At 39.0% G+C, this 18,226-nt stretch overlaps 1 protein-coding gene across 5 annotated transcripts in view; it reads right to left on the bottom strand.

Moving 5' to 3' along the window:
- The window catches only part of TTC39B (tetratricopeptide repeat domain 39B), a 129,123-nt gene that overhangs the window by 72,507 nt on the left and 38,390 nt on the right, over positions 1-18,226 (bottom strand). For 2 of the 5 annotated variants that reach the window (XM_032477681.1, XM_014562362.2), the window contains exon 1: positions 9,267-9,429. The exons of the other annotated variants lie outside the window; for them this stretch is intronic. The gene's annotated coding sequence lies outside the window, so the exon portion shown is untranslated. Of the gene's footprint in view, positions 1-9,266; positions 9,430-18,226 lie in introns of those variants that run through there. 5 annotated transcript variants of the gene reach the window in all.

The raw sequence follows: 18,226 nt of genomic DNA, 5'->3' as shown, positions 1-18,226 counted from the left end.
TGATTTTAGTGCTTTAATTTTTCAGTTTTTGAACAGCTTTATTGAGAAATTATTCAGACTGCACAATTCATTCATTTAAAGTATACAGTCACAGGTTTTGAACCTATTCATAGAGGTGTGCAACTATCACCAGCAATTTAATTTTACAATATTTTGTCACCCAAAAGAAACACTATATCCATCTACTAGCAGCCACTCCCCATCTTCTTCACCTCTAGTAGCCACCTCTAAAAAACCACTAATCTACTTTCTGTGTGTACACATTTGCACATTTTGGACATTTTATTTTAATGAAATTATATAATATGTGGTCTTTCATGACTGACTTTTGTCCCTTAGTATAATGTTTTCAAGATTCATTTGTGTTGTTGCATATATGAGTACGTCATTTCTTTTTACTGCCAAGAAATGTTCCATTGTATAGATACAACACGTTTTATTTGTCACTTCATTAGTTGATGGATATTTGGGTTACTTCCACTTCCTTGGCTATTATGAATAATGCTGCTATTAACATTCATGTACAAGTTCTTATGTGAACATATATTTCATTTCTCTTGGGTACATACCTAGGGGTATCATTGCTGAATCCTGTAACTGTTTGACATTTTGAAGCACTGCCAGACCATTTTCCAAAGAGACTGCGTGATTTTACATTCCCACCAGTAATGTATAAAAGTTTCAATTTCTCCATCTCCTGGACAACACTTGTTACTGTCCACCTTAGTGGGTGTGATGGTATTTCTTTGTAGTTTTGCTTAGTGACTAAGGATGCTGACTGTCTGTTTAGGTACTTATTGACCATTTGTACATCTTCTTTAGAAAAATGTGTATTCAGGCTTTTTGGTCATTTTTTAATTTGGTTATCTGTCTTACTATTGAATTCTATACTGCTCTAATTTTTAATCACTAAGTAGAACTATTCTCGAATGAAAAGCTTACAGTTTCATTATTTATACATTTTCTCTCATTCAAATCATAACTAGCAGAATCAAGTCAAATTTAGTTCCCCGCAAACCAAGTCAACACAATGTGCTATGTTGCTGCACCATCAAACAAAAGCTAGCCCGTTTTTAAAAAATGAAATAAAATTTCAAAAATAAATAAAAATATACTTAATATCCTCGAAGCTTTTTCATCAAAGTTGAAGTCTCTTTTAGGGGAGAAAAGGAATAAGGAATAAATGAAGAAAGACCAGTGGAGATGCTCTGGGAGGCACCATTTATATAACCTACAGTCTGAATGGTAACCACTAGAGTTATGAACGTAGGACCCCAGGGGACACCACCACCAGATTTCCAGGAAATCTACTGCTCAATGTTATTGACTGTAAGACCAATTTCTTTTTCTTATTAAAGAAAACTGCTCATCAGACCAAATTCTGCCCCAAGGGTGACGTTTTCACATAGCCATTCTCATGGCTATTAGAAAGAACAGAAGATGAGGGGAGGCACCACCACTACAGCTGGGAGAGAGCTTCACAGGCACTCCCCAAATACATGTCACTGCCAGCTTCACCCCCAGGCCTGCCACCAGGGCTATCAGAATTATAGGAAAGAAATTTCAACATTTTTTTTGCCACTCTAGTCCTGTCCTATAAGAGAGAAGCTCAAAAGCTGAAAAAGCCAAAGGGCAAGCATCAAGGATACAATTGTTCTATTAAGTGAGATTCTAGTCAATTTACAACCAACTCCTAAACATCTCATGCTAAGACTTATTACAAAGCCTTCCCCAATAAAAAATATAAACCTTCATATTATCTGGAAGGCTTGGGTAGTTTTTGGATTCTTTGTGCTTTTCAATAAAAGGAAGAACTCAAAAAGGTGGAGAAGCTGAACTTGGAAGAAAGAAGATTTAGAGGGAAGCAGAGAAAAAGAATGCACACGAGAGCTATTTCCAGACACTTCCCTCCCTTGTTCATTTGGAAGGTTCCAGTTCATCCTTCTAGACCACCTTGTCTGGAGCTGTATCCTACTCCCAAATGATCCAGAAAAAATATATAATAATGTGTATATAGAATAGAGAGAGAATAAAACACAAATATGGCAAAACATTTAAAAGGGATTAGGGAATACAGGAGTTCTCTGTGTTATTTTTGTATCATTTCTCTCAGTTTGGAATTACTGCAAAATAAGATGTTTTTAAAAGACAGCTCAGATGACCCTGTGGCAAAGGGCAGAGACAGGGATCAAACGGGAGTGGCCACTGGGCTCTGGCATCTGTAGACCAGCCGGTGCCAGTGGAGAATGCCAAGCCCTGAGGTCATGGACGCACCAACAGGTCCAGCCATCACATGTGCTTCAGAGTCAGAGGCAGCAAGGACAGTGGTCAATGCAAAAAGAGACTGATGGGATCCTCAACCAGAGAGCAATACCCAGACCAGGGCTCCATCACTGTACCACTTCCTCCCGCATGATTTAGGGGAAAGCATGCTGGGACATAAGGCGGAACGCGGGGTTCTATCCTAGGTGTGCAAGCAGTGTGAGTCTGGTCCAATCACTCACCTCTGCCGGGGGCTGGGGGAAGCGGGGAGTGGGGAGGTTACTGTTTAATGTGTATAGAGTTTCAGTTTTACATCATGGAAATAGTTACAGAGATGGATGGTGGTGATGGTTGCACCACATTACGGGTTTATTTAATGACACTGAACTGGTGGTTATGATGGTGAAGTCTGTGTTATATGTATTTTGCCACAATAAAAAAAGGGTGGGGACAGCACACACACGAAAGCCAGAAGAAAGATAACGAAACCTGTGTCCTGCCTACCTCACAGGGAGGTTCTGAGGAAGCAGTGCATTTCATTTTGTAAAATCACTTTTTAAACTGAAACATCACATAAATGTGGTGCTGAAGTTGTTAAAAGAATTAAGTGACCGGGGCTGAGAACCTCCCATTAGACAGCCCATGCACTCCTGCTACTCAGCAGTTCAAATTTCCTGCCGTTGCGGCCAGAGGCCACTTAGCAGCACTTTGCCATATTCATTAGTCTCTCAAAGAAGAGATGCAGATCTTTTCAGGACGCAGAGCAAATGCAGGTTTTCATGTGGCCCTGAATAGGTGTAATTATTTACCATTTCTTTAAAAACGCCACCTAAAACAAGAGCAGCAAAAAAGAAATTTTTAAAATTTTTAAAAAGCAATGCTAAAACAAGCTTGCCTTTCATTTAGCTCATGATCCACGAAGGAAAGAAAACATAAAAGCTATCCAAAAGTTTTTCAGGGTAAGCAAACGGAATGCCCATCAACAGATGAATGGATAAAAAAGATGTGGTGTACAAAATGGAATACCACTCAGCCATAAAAAGCTCTTTGTAGCAACATGGATAGAAATTATCATACTAAGTAAAGTAAGTCAGACAAAGGCAAATGTCATATGATATCACTTATATGTGGAATCTTAAAAATGATACAAATCAACTTATTTATAAAACAGAAAGACACACACATAGAAAACAAACTTACAGTTACATAAGGGGAAAGTGCGGGGAAGGAAAAACTAGGGATTTGGGATTAGCAGATACAAACTACTATATATAAAACAGACAAACAGTAAGGTCCTACTGTATAGCACAGGGAACTATATTCATTATCTTGTAATAACCCATAATGGAAACGAATATGAAAAAGAATATACATATGTATAACTGAATCACTGTGCTGTACATCAGAAACTAACATAACATTGTAAAGCAACTATACTTCAATTAAAAAATTTTTTTCCAGACTACATAATGTGTCTCTCCTCTGGGTCCATGGTCAGAATTTTAAACTCATCATAGTATGATGAGTGGTCTACTTTTTAGTTGCTGTGTGTAGATTATGAGCTTTTTAAGGACAGGAACTCTCTATCTTAGCCCAGAGATGTGCAATAAGTTTTTGATCAATGACATTTGTACTGATTCTGTATTAGCACCCTTGGGCCAAACACCATCTCAATACTTGCCATTTTATGTCACATGTATGGATCATGGAAAGCACCCATGAATGTTATTATCACAGAGTCCTCATTCACAAGCAAGCAGCTATCAGTAAACATTAGGGCTTTCCTCCACAAACATCTACTAGATAAGACAAGCAAAACAGCAAAGGGGAAGCATATAAATACTCCAGTCGTTAAGTACCAAAGTTTAATTTTTTTTTTAGCTCTTCCAAGTGTGGCTGTTTTGATAATTAGTGTACTACATACACTCAGCCTGTGACATCAAGTGGGCATACAAAATGGTTTTGTTATACAGGTATGCTATTGCCTTTAAAAAACCAAAAACCTAAGCTAATACTAAGGAGGGGTGGTGGCACATAAATGATATAATATTAAGGCCTGGTTTGCTGGCTCATGAAGAGGTTCAAATTCTGCCCCACCCAGTAACTAAGAAGATAATGGCTACAACCCCAAACCACAGGAGAAATTCAGGTCTTCGTTCCACACTTCATTCCCATTACAATCCCCTGTAATGACTTGAAATAAGCTATCCCACAACCCACTGATCTAAAACGATCACCAGAGAAATCCATTTATACCACTTGAATGGTCACTAAAGACTTCCCACACCTGTGGACTCTTGAAATAACAGAAGAAAAGCAAACTAAGCATGAAATATCAAATTCATCTTCATATAATCTGCCTAAAGATGCAGTCCTGCCCTTTCTAAAATGAGCCACAAGACGAGTGTAAATTTTGTGCTGAAAAGTGGAAAGCAAGTCAGAACGTTAGGAAGATCTCTGGGCATGAGGCGAAAAAAAAAAAAAAAAAAAACCCTAACCATTTTTCATGACACATGTAGGCAGAGTACACTGGGACTCCACTAAAAAAGGGAGAAGGGGGCTCTCTACACTTCCCTAAGCAACCTGCGGCTAAGGGACACCATACAACAGCCTGGAGGAGCAGAGATCTACCAACTTTTAACACGATGGGGTCACAGTCAGCACTGTGAATGATCTTGGGTAACTGATTTAACCTTTTCCCACCTCGTTTTCCTCATCTGTAAAATGTGAGATCAGTCAACACAGCTGTTATTTAAGATACAAAAACAGACTTACCATGGGTCCTGGGCCTGACACAGAAGACATTTTAAAAAGAATCTAGCACGTTTCTTCTCCACTCAGATACGAAAATGATGACAGAGCACAAAGCTGCTAAACCTCCCTTACTGCTTTGCTCAGGAAACCACACAGAGCCTCAAAATGCCTTATCTCTTGACAGTCCTCAGAGACTTCTGCTAATCAAATGAGAGATTTGATGCAAAAAATGGGAGTTTGAGGGGAGGGTGATAGCTCAGTGGTAGAGCACATGCTTAGCAAGCATGGGGTCCTGAGTTCAATCCCTAGTACCTCTATTGAAAAAAAAAAAAAACTTAAAAAAATATATATAGGAGATTAAAAACTATACAAGCTGTAAGTGGATTATGTCTTCAGAGTTTGTTTATAAGTTACTGGGTTGGAAATCAAAACTGATTTTCTATAAAAACAATGATTGATATATACCTATACCAGTATGTATCTATATGCATATGTTATGTGTGTGTGTGTACATATATACATGCATAATCTGTATACACATTCATATGCATATGCACACAAATATATTAAATTCTCAGCCTAGGTCATGAAAGCCTATTTAAGTTCTAAATTATTAATTTTCTGGCCAGAGTCTTAGAGCCAGGAGCAAGGTGACTTCACAGCTTACACTTTAGTGACTCGTCACTGGCCTTGCCACAGCTTCCTGGGAAGGTACCCTTTGCATCAGTCTTTCTCTAACCAGCCTCACCTCACTAGAACTGCTTATTAGCAAACCCTAAGGAGGTTATGGTGAAGGGGATCAGAGTCTGTCACCTCAAAATATGTCATTTTCACATCAAGATTGTTTTGAGCTGAAGGCAAGGAGCTCTCTGATCTCCTTTCTGTCTAAAAGCAAGGCATCAATTTCTTTTTGTAAAGATGTCTCCCTCACCTACATCGTGAAGACAACTAGTCCAGAGATAACTCTTATCACCTGAGAGGACTCTTATCCACAAGAAAACCTTACTAAACAATCCTTATTCACTAGACGTTTTCTAGTCATCTTCCAATAACTTACCCTCATCCAGAAGCCCAAAAACCCCTTTTCTTTTGTTTAGCCTCTTCTCCACACTTTTATCATCCTTTGTTAAAACGGTATTTAAGCCTCAAATTCAAACCACCTCCTGGAGGCACATTTCTTTATAAACTTCCATACATGCGTATGCAATTAAACTTGTTTTTCTCTTCCCTTGCTAATCTGTCTTTTGTCCCTTTAATTTGCATGGCCCAAGGTAGGAACATAAGAGGGTAGAGGAGAAAATTTTTCCTCTCCTACAAGGGTCTCTCATATCTCAGGGCCTCTGCGCTAATAAGCCCTGCTGCTGTACCTGAGTGCCCCCAGTATCTAGCAGTATCTGCCTCAATACAGACATCTCCTCTTTCAGAACGCCCCCCCAAGGTCAGCATCTCCCTGAACTCCTACGTATCACCCAGAGTTACGCTGGTAGCCCCACATCTTTGCTCCCACAGAACTCTGATCCCCATACCACAGTTTTCCCCCTACATCCCAATGACAGTTTCTGGTCTGTAGCCCCCAATAAACTGTACATACCTGAATGAATAGTAATAAGCCAAGATATTCCCATTGCTTAAAAAAAAAAATCTTCCCTAGTTCATTCTCAAGTAATAGCCATCGGGGAGCTCAGGGAGACCTCTGAACTGAGGCATCAGGGCAGGCGGGTCAGGTCTGCCAGGGGTCGTCTTCAGAGCCAAGACCAGCCAAACACTTTACAGGTTCAGGCTCCTGTTGCTATTATTTTGCTTTTATTTTATTCTGTTTTGTTAATTTCTTGTTGTTGTTGTTAATTTGGTTGGTGGGTTGGTTTGGGTCTGCTGTTTGCTCTCAATTCTGGTTTTGATTTCTTAGTACATATCTTCCAAGGTACTGTAATGGAATGAATGGTGGCTAAGAAATCAGGAAATCTAGTTTCTGGCCTCATGTACTCTATCTCCGCCATCTGTAAACTGAGGGAGTAGTCTAAGAATGATTCCTAAAACTCACCATCCACTGTCCTCAGGGACACCTGTAATTAACACTATTCTCCCTCCGAAGCTCAGGTAACTCTGAGGAGCAGCCAGATTTGGGGACCACAGGAAGGGGTAGAGATTTGAAATCAAGTCACACCAGGGACCGAGTTCTTATTCCTCTACTCACTTCCTGTGTGACCTTAAGCAAATTACTTAACCTCTCTGTTCCTCCCTTTACTTGCTCGTTAACAGTTTATAGGATTGAAGGGACGATTAATGTACACAGAATACCAACTAGCAGCTGGCCCACTGGAAATGCTCAGTAAATGGCAGTGACACCCCTTTCCCCCTCCTGTGTATTCTCATGGCATCCTATCATTTCTCTGCCATGGCCCTTAAGAGCTTCCAGAGGGCGGGGAGTTTCTGTCTTACTCTCCACCCCAGTGCCCAGCACGGTGCCTGTGACAGTGCCCAACATTACAGCAGACCAGTAATAAATATTTATTGAATTAATGAATCAATAACATCTAGAATATACTAACATAATCAATTTCCCTCCCTCTACCACTAGACTAGAATTTGAGGTCCTCCAAAGCAGGGACCATGTCTTATTTAATGACCTAAAACCAGCACCTAATGTAGTGCATATCGCATGCTTGTTGAACTAATTAAATTATTTTCAGAATCTCTTTCTAGCTCAAGCATACCAAGGATCTGTGGCTCCAGAAGATCTGGGGCAGAATTTGTTGCAAGTATTTGTATGTCTTTTATATATTTGGCTGCAAAGTACCTATACTTCTACTACTGAAAATTACCACAAATATAATGAAATAATTAGGCAGCTTCTGAATACTTGCCTCACCTGCTAAAAATAACTGCTCCACAAGGGTAGATATCATATCTTGTTCAGCATCACGAACCCAGAGCCTGGCAAGAGCTTTGCAACAAATGCAAACATTTGTTGAATGAATGAATGAAATGAAGAATGAATATAAATTTGCAAGTCTAAGGTAAGGAGAATTTCCTATTTTCAGGAATCTTTCCTCATTGAATTCAAAGCTGCTGCACTGAGGTATGACGAAATGTTTAAAAATAAAAACAGCAGATGTTTGATGTCTGGGTGGTGGAGAGTTTCTTTTTTTAAATTCTTGATTTATTTTACACTGCAGGAAATCAACCAAAATACTAGCACTCAAAAAACTCATATAATACATCACCTTAAGTCAAACATACCTGCAGCTACACAGATGACTGTTAGCATTTTATGTTTAAAAGTATTCTGACCACTGATCTCTGAACTTATCAACTTTTAGAAATCGCTTTAGCTAATGTGATTTTAAGATAAAGGAATGAGATCCGCAACCAAATATTATCAGTCAGATCACTAAAATAATAACACGTTCACATAACAAAGACCAATCAAGAACATAGGGGGGTTATTGTGGGGACCAAAATTTACCCTCTATCTTTACAAAAGGTTCAAAACTGATTCAATAATTCAGCAAGGATACATTTCTAGCCTCCAGTGAATTCCAGCGGGGGGAAAGTGGGGCACAATGACTCAGGACAGATGTTTAGACTAAAGGGTCTGCGTCACCAGGGGAAAAAAAAATGGCACCGACTCCAATGCACAATTAGAAAAGGGTGGCCATGCAGAGGTCACTTTTGGGTAACTCCCATTTACTCTGATCGGCTACAAAGAGACTGGCTGAAGCCTGCGCAGCGCAGCTAGAGGTGAAGTCCATGACTATCAACAGACGCTATTCTGCGAGCATGCCACGGGACTTCATTTTTCTTTAAGGTTTTAATCATCCTCACAAAACAAAACGCTGTAATGAAGCCAACAAATGACAAAAGACAAACAGTGAATACAAAGTGAGCCGTCATCCTCCTCCCATTGTTCTGCAGCCCCGTGCACACCTTGGCGCAGCAGTAAACCAGCCATGGCATCCCAGGAAGACCGCATCCTCCTCGGCAGCAAGGTTCGCTATTTTCTCCAATTTCAGCACTCAGCCTCAGGAAGTTAAGAAAAAAGATTGGGGGCCTCGGGGGCAGCCCTGGCAGGCTCTACATGAAGGCTTTAAGGAAGACAATGTCAACTCACAAAAACTGCAGGTCTCCAGTGAAATTTAACTCAAATTTTTAAAATCGGCACAGCTTTCCCTAAATTAAATCCTTACAGATCTAAAGAGAACGCTGCAATCATACCCCCAGGAATAGCTAAATAAATGCAAGATACTCACAGGTTTAGAGCAGCTGTAACTTTGAAGGAATGAATATAGCCCCACTGTGAAGATGCTTTTTCTCTCTTCTACAAGGTTTTTTTTTTAAGCCAACAAAAAGAAGAGACAATCCTCAATTTAAAAGGCAACAGAACTCCTCAATTTCTGTCTTATCTCTGGGTCTCCAGTGAGACTCTCAATTAATGAGCATAAGAAAAGAAGTTGCCGAGCGGCTGACAGCATCCCAGAGCTTCCCAGGGCAGAATTTAAGACATGTCAGTTAAAGTGGCAGCTACGCTCGCTGCCGAAGCCGATGCTTTTGCAGGAAGGGATGCCGGGAGATTTTTTTTCCCCCAATCTCTGCTGCAGCCTAATTCTAATCCATCACTATTTAATTATCCTCGGGAAACAGGCAAGAAAAGTACAAATGGCCTGGATTTATAAAATCTACAGGGTCTTTTAAAGATTTTTCACCTAATCCAGGGATTCTCCTCCATCTAAAGAGGGTTAATTAAGGAATAAAATGAGTTACTTCTGTTTTAAGGAGCAGGCTGATACTCCCAAGTTAAGACTTGGATTTTACATCCCTTTGACGTTTTAAAAACAGTAAATAAGGGAAAGCCAAGTTCTCTGAAGTTTTTAATCTAACAGGTTAAATGTGCAAAACTTAAATTAGTAAATTAAAGATACATACGATATAACAGTCATTCCAGTGTAGTTGGAAACAGAACTTTAAAATTAATATCAGATAAAAAATATTTGAACTGGTTTTGATAAAACTAGAAAAAATAATAATAAAGTAGGCTTAGAGATGGTCAGTGACTTGGCAACTTTCTTATCTTGCCCTTAAGCCCCTTAAACATATTAGACTTGAACCGTTTCTATAATGAGGCTCACAATTTAATCTGATTCTAAAAAGTATCATGTAATATAATCAGATATTTCCTGATTATAAAATAATAAACTCCTTGAAAAACAAAGAAGGAAATGAAGACCAGCCATAATCTCATAATCGAAAGATAACCACTGTTAATATTTTACAAGATTTATTTCTAGTGTTCTTCCTCCATGTATATTTTTTATTACTATTGTTTTACATTTTGTACACTAGCTTTTTCACACAGCATTATTATGATTATTTACCCATAAATGTAACCCATTTCTAAATGTGCTCAAAAGAGTTGGCATATGCAATGACAGTCAGTCAATATGTAATTGTGTGCCTATTACGTGCCAAGCATGAAAGACACAAGAGTGAGCAGAGCACATGTGGTCCCTGCTCCCCTGGAGTTCTCAGTCCAGCAGGGAAGCCAGATATTCATCAGTCACAAATGTGATAGGTACTGTACTTCAAAGGAGAACTACAGGGCACTTTAGAAATACAAGAGACCTGGTCTGTGAAAGTCAGGGTTTCTCGAGGAACAGCAAGCCCAAGTACAAAACTATTAGTCTAGTGTATTTCACACCTACATTTTCCAATCTTTTACCTAATATTATTTTCCCTCTATCAAAAGAAACTTTAAGTCCAACTATATTTTTGTAAATAATGTACAGTATGTAAAAGAATAACTGATCTAACTTGTAGTTGAACATAACTTTTGAGAAATTACAAAAGGTAAACCACCCAGCTAAATTTAGACATCCTTAAAATGATGAGCACATGTTTCTAAGAAATCTTCAACCTAAAATTAACTTAGCCATGCTCAGAATCTCATAAAGGCTAAAAGACTCCCTTGCAAATGTTGGAAAGAATATGACAATTTGACGTGGATTTTTTTATTTGACCATCTTGATGGAATCTGAGAGACAGGGAAAAAAAAAAAGTAGCAAATAGCCAATGAATTTGTGAAGATTCTCCACATGATTAAGGTCAACAGTGATAAACCACGCTGATAGTATGCACCCTGGATCTGACGTGATGAAAACGTCATTTTACCTCTGTGGTCTTCCTCCCAACAACCCGTAACTGCAGTCTTACCATGAGAAAAACACCAGACAAATTCCAAGGACATCCTACGAAATATCTGACTAGTACTCTTCGAAAGCATTAAGGTCATCAAAAAGCAGGAAAAGCCTGAGAAACTGTCACAGCCAATTAGGTAAAAACTAAATCTGAAAAAAGCATGAACTTTTGTTAGTGGTACTGTGTTAGTATTGGTTTATTAATAGTAATACAGTATGACACTGATGTAACATATTAGTAATAGGGGAAACCGGAACTCTCAACTCTTCTGTAAATCTAAAACTATTCTAGAAAACAAGCCTATTTTTTTTAAAGGCCCTTTCCAAAGATGAGAGTAAGTTTATTTTTTTCTGATCATTAATAAAACATATCCCATAAAAATGTTTTGACAGTGCAAAAATGGTATAAAGGGGACTTTTCAAAATTATAAATGCCCTGTAATCCCACCACACTGAGATAACCAATCTCAAACACAGCGTGTGTGTATGTATATGTATCTCCCCCATGCAGGCTATTTTTAGCTGTGGTTAGGCTGAATAATGGCCCCAAAGACATCCAAGTCTTAATCCCTGGGACCTATGAATGTTACCTTATATGAGAAAAGAGACTGTGCAAGTGTAATTAAGTTAAGGATCTTAAAATGGGGAGATTATCCTAGATTATTTGGGGGAGGCCTGAATGCAATCATAAGTATCCTTACAACAGAGAGGCAGAACAATATCCAACACAAAAGGCACAAGGTGATGTGACCATGGAAGCAGAGTGATTTGAAAAGACTGCGCTACTGGCTCTGAAGTCGGAGGGAGGGGTCATGAGACCAGGCAAGCAATGCAGCTCCAGAGGCCAGGAGGAGGCAGGAAAATGGGTTCTCCCCAGAGGCTCCCAAGTAAGCATGGCCATGGCGACACCTTGGTTTTGGTTCAGTGACATCCATTTAGGACTTCTGACCCCCAAACTGTAAGAAAATAAGTCTGTGTTGCTTAAGCCACCAACTTTGTGATAATTTGTTACAGCACCCATAGGAAACTAAATACAGTTGCCCTACTGATCTGTGTTTATCCTTTTCAGTTATCTGCATATATCTTTTTTCCAATTTTCCCACCAAAGTGTTCTCTTTCTTGATTTTTTTTTTGTATTAGTCTTCTTTCTTTATGCTCAAGTTTTTTCCCAGTTAATTATTTCAGCTGAGTTTATGAGGGTTTTGTCATAATGGTCAAAACTATCATTCTTTTTTCCTGTTGCTGTCAGACTTAAAACCTCATTTCCAACCCAGAGAACACAGAATTATTTGCCTTAATTTGTTTTTACTATTTAAACAATAAAATCTCCAACTTTTTTTCTTTATTACTACAAACCACGTGAATTCACATATCCCCACACCATGTCCCTCCACCCTCTGTCCCTTAGAGACTTGGTTGGAGAACAAGTGAGGAGGGGAGCAGAGGCTTCCCAGAGACTGCCATCCATACCCACGTGCCCTCTGTCAAGTCTTGCCTCCAGACTAACTCAATGCCTGATGTAGAGAAGTACTCAAACGTTTGTTAAACCACCACAACAGGGTGCTCACCTTATCTCCAGTCTGATGAGATGAGTCTCAGAAATGGGAAAATGGTCAAGGATCACAGTTACTCTTACTCAAGTATCTGTTACATTTCACAAAATGTTTTCTTTTATGTTCCTACTTTTATTTCAACCTTTTATATCTTAAGGCGGTCACTGTAAACTGCATGAAAATAGCTACAGCAAAATTTCTTGCCCCTTGGGAGGAATCATGGTTTCACAAAACGTTCCCAGTATGACATTGTACATTAATTGGTACAGATATTCCATTACATTTGCTTTATACTTTGCAGTTTTATAAAATGCTTTCAAATAAATTCCTTCATAAGTTAAAGACATATATTACAAAATAATTTTTTTATTTATACTGAGTTGGCTAAAAAGGCATCTTTATACTATTTTAGTAAATTCTACTGAGATCTTAGGATCCGTCTATGTATCTAAACAATAATATTGTACTGAGACAATGAGAAGGCTCTCTCAAAACATATATACTTTAAATAGTTGATCATGGAATTAATTTTCTTGTAGTAACTACACAGAATTATTTTAATCAAAGCAAATAATACATTGTTAGTGCAGTTTCTTTTAAATTGGGGCCAGAAATTTTTAATGACAAAGAATCTCTTAAATCAGTGGGGAATTAGACACACAGAGCTTCATACACACATGCTTTTTTTAAACTGCATATAAGTAAAGCTACCCTTGCAGAAAACTTTCTGCACTGGCAAAATAAATAGAAATTAAAAGCTTATAACTGTATTGTTTACAGATGAAACCAAAAAATGCCTATAACTTTAAAAATGCTACTTTATCACAGCTACATGGAGTTTTAACACATTTTGAGTTCTAGTTATACTGCTTATAATTTAAAAAATACTCCTTGCTGGCTTGAATACTTCCACCCTAGACGATAAAAATAAAATAAACACACAGAAATTACCTTATACAATAATAAAAATCACACATAAATCCCCAAACCCTCTTCAGTTTTAAGCAGTTTCAGGGTACTTTAGATTTAGTAGTGGCCAAGTCTTCAGACTCTTTATTAAATGTGTATGATACATGATATTGAACTGCTCATTATTTATAAATGTACGTAACACTAATATCACTCCGTTCTAAGGAGTTCCACCCACAATGTTCTACAAGCATGAAGAAAGGGGCGATGGAAGCAGGGGAGAGAGGGAGAACCAGAGAGACTGATTAATTCTCAAAACATAAGCAATGGAGAAGTTTGAAACATTTCAAAAGGCAAAGCTCCCAAGTATCTGCTTTTGGGGTGTCATATTAGGTTGCCATTTTTATCGAGATGGAAGAAGGTATCAGAAAACAAGGCAGATAAAAGATGGTAGAAAGTTAACAAAAGGCAGTGAAGCTCACTGTATCCCCTAAGAGTCTGACAGCTCATTCACATAAACTTCAAATGGAGAGGGAGTCAGCCCACAGTTGAGAAATGGCAAAGGAGTCACCAATAATCCTGGGTAAGTGCTTACCACACCCCAACAAATGGACATTACTTAATTATGTATATATGGGTTGATTAACACAACCTGCAATAGTTGTCATTAAAAAGAAGGGGGGAAAAAAAAACCACATCCCAAAAGATCCTTTAACTCACTCTCCCTCTGAACAATCACAGGAGTATCATTGTGCCCTGCACTTGCTAAGTTCTCAATAAAGGATGGCTGTATTTTTTTTAATGCCCTGCAAATCCTCACAGTTTACTCTGAATACTCATCTATAGTTTCCGATTAGTACATTAATTCAACAAATGTACTAATTCGACAAATACATATTGAGCATCTCCTCTATGTCAAGCATGGTGCCTGAGTGCAGGGCACGTCATGATGAACAGAAGAGACCAGTCCCATCTTCACGGAACTGAAAGATCCAAAGGAACAGATGGTCAAAAAACAAGTGAAAAGTAACTACACGATGAGAAACAGGATGCCAAGATGGAGAAATGGGGCAGGAATAACCTTCTCTGGGGGATCCTTAAGCAAGGTGGGAGGACACAGCAGCTGGGAGCTGAGGGTGACCAGGAAGAGGCTCTGGGAGGATTGGAAGGAAGTTGCTCTGGTCAGAGACTTAGATGCACAAATCTAGGGCAGCAAAGGTCTAGCTCAGTCAGAGCCCTGAGAGAGGCCCGTGGCTGAGGGCAGAGACTGAGGCTGAGGGTACCAAGTGGGAGTGGCATGTGGGGGCCTGAACACAAGCGTTGTGGATGGAAAAGATCGGAGTCTTCACTCTCAGAGACATGCAAACACACGCATAGACTCTATGCAAGAAAGTGACATCATCCAGTTTAATTTCTAAAAGGATCACTCTGTCCTGATCCAAACAAACCTGCTATAATAAATTATGAGATAACTGGGGAAATTGGAACACTGACAGGATTTGATGAGTATTTTTCATTTTTTTTTCAGGTGTGATAAGAGCCTGGTGATGTTTTTAAAAAGAGACTTATCTTTTATACGCATACTAAAATACAGATACAGTGATGCTATAAAAGGCTTATAGATTAGATAATCGTTCCGTTTCAATGCAATTTCCTGACCTTGATATCTGAACCATAATTATGTAAGAGCACGTGTTTGTTTTCAGGAAGCACATACTGAAATATTTAGAGGTAGAAATAAATTATACTGCCTAGGATCTGATTCAAAATAATCTAGGGGTGGATTAAAGACGAAATAAGATTGGCCTTGACCTGACAAGTGTTGAAAATAAGTAGAGAGTACATAAGAGCTCAGTCTACTGTCCTCTCTACTTTTTATATATGTTTTAAATTTTTCATATTAAAATTTAAAAATAAGATAACTTTGGCTGCTGTGTGGAGAATGAGTGGGATGCAGTTGGGAAGGTGGAAGGAGAGAGAACAAAGGAAGCAAGAAAACGCACTGGAGGCTCTTAAAGTAATCCAGGCAAAGTTTGACAGTACCTTGAGCTAGAAAGGAGAGACAGAGACAAGTAAACAGATGGGAAATAAATTCTGGAGGTAGAAATCACTAGACTTGGCAGTAGGGAAGTCAAAGGAAAGGCAGGGACTCAAAGATGTCCACCAGGCATCTGGCTTGAGCAGGTGGGTGGAGACATTTACAGAGATGGAGAAGACCCAGAGAGGAAAAGGTTTCAGATAGACGAGGGAGGCGGCTATATCAAGAGTTTAGTTTGGACATGTAAATTAAGGTGTTTGGCAAATATCCTAGTGAGTGATCAAACAGGCAATGATTGGACCTATTTCCCATTACAACTATCAGGACAGCCCCCAGTAGGATAGCAGTGAGGTGGTGAGGAAGTCAGAACTGGGATCTGGGTTTCTCTGACCTTCAGACACTATTTGGGTATTGCTACCTAGGGTTGAGTGACGGTCAAAGAGGCTCCTGAGCCTGCAGAAAGGGCAACCACAGTGACAAAGTCCATGCCCATAAGAGTCCACGGGTCATTTTCCATTCATTTTGCCACCAAACCCACCAAGTCTTCCACCTCCCCTGGGCCTCGTTGGCAAGATGAGACAATTGGACCAAAGGGTCACTAAGATTTCCTCCGAGCTAGGAAATCTTGTCTCTCCTCCTTATAGTGAAAGGAAGCATTCATAGGATACATATACCTTAACTTAAAATGTGTGTACACACGCCCTCCCCCAGTAGCCTTACATAAAGAACTTCTTGTTTTGGAAGGTCCCAATACAATAGAAGACCATTAAAGGAGACCTAACAGTACAAAAGAAAATACACAGAAAAGCAATTCAATATAAGGAAAAGACACTTGGGGATGCTGCTCATTCTGGGCTTTTCAGAGAAACTTCACTTCCATTTACTGTCTTTCAGTGACTGTAACTCGGGATTTTTCATCATGTAATATCCTTAAATCCAGGATGCATTTTCAAATTGACGGCAACTTTGATCAGCCTAGATCAAAGTTAAACTCTTAGGGAGAGGATCTGCATTTGCCTCTGCCAATTACCTGAGGGCAACACCAACCTGACCCACTTTAAATTAAATTACCTGCTTAAAAGTGTTTGGGCCACACCGGCACCTAACATTCAGACTAAAAACCAGCTTGTGGTTCAAATTCTTAGTGCCAAAAATTTAAACATGAGTTTCCCATACAGCCCATCCATTCCACTCCTCGGTGTGTATGCCAGAGAACTGCAAACATTATATCGACACAAAGACCTGTACATGCTTGTTCATAGCAGCATTATTCCCAATGGCCCAAAATTGGAAATAACCTGAATGTCTATCCACTTACAAATGGATAAACAAAATGTGGTCTGGCCATACAATTGAGTATTATACAGCCATAAAAAATGAAGTGCTGACACGTGCTACAACATGGATGAACTTCAAAAGCCAGACACAAAGGAACATGTAGTATATGACCCTATTTTTATGAAATGTCATTGAAACAAATCTAGAGGCAGAAATTAGATTAGTGGTTGCTTAGGGGTGGGGGTGGGAGAGAAGAGCAATTGTAAAGGGGCACAGGGTTTCTTTTGGGTGATAAAAATGTTTTAAAATTGGATTGTAATAATGGCTGTATAATTCTGTAAATATACTAAACTTCAATGAACTGTAAACTTAAAACAAAGACTGTATGGGATATAAATTGATAATGCAACAGAGTTCTTTCTTAAAGTTCCCAGGGCAGAGAATCTCATGAGAAGGTTATTTTTTTCCCTTCCCGACTTAGAACCAAGATTGAATTATACACATTTCCTTCTTGCATCCTCCCACATGACAGTTTCATTTTCCCCTTCCCTTATGCAGTCACCGATGAAGTTCTCCACCGTGTTTTTTCCTTCCTTAGTGGTACCTACAGTAACAATGTCAATGGCATCTTAGATCCAATAAAATAATTAAATGCCAAGTTGGTTAAGAAAAATCAGGTTGAGCTGGGGAAGGGAGGTCGCCCCCCAGACCTGAGCAACATTTGTATAATCTAGACAAGGAAGTCAGGTCAAAAAAAAAAAAGATCACAGAAAAATGAAAATAAATCTAACTCTGCCTGTAGTTACTCGTTGTAATTTAACCACTATGAAGAAAAATATTAACCAGATGTTTTTCAACTATCACTCATCAATTTTCACCCTAAATAACCTTAAAACAGACCAAACTATTGCACCATAATTACCCATCTAAACTGAAAGAGTGGGGCAGGGGGAGGGAGAATTGCCTTAAGAGCTTTACCTCATTCTAATCTACAATTTATGGTTCAAAAGAGAAGGTGTAAAGAAGGAAAAAGTCCAGGAGAAATGCTAAGCTTCAAACTATTTGTATTTTCATTGTAAGCTTCTTACCATCCAGCTAAAAATGTCTACCTCTTTCGCTTCTAGAGGTAAGAACCGATTCACCGCAGTTCCTGCACATGAACACATCCATCCCACTGCATTCACACTGACTGAGGACTCAATTAAACACCTACGAATGTCTATACAAGGATAAATGCAAAA

The sequence above is a fragment of the Camelus ferus genome, chromosome 4 (genome assembly GCF_009834535.1).
Source record: "Camelus ferus isolate YT-003-E chromosome 4, BCGSAC_Cfer_1.0, whole genome shotgun sequence".
In the NCBI taxonomy this organism is placed as follows: Eukaryota; Metazoa; Chordata; class Mammalia; order Artiodactyla; family Camelidae; genus Camelus; species Camelus ferus.
The sequence above is the reverse complement of the archived record's forward strand: the minus strand, read 5'-3'. Positions and strand labels throughout refer to the sequence as shown.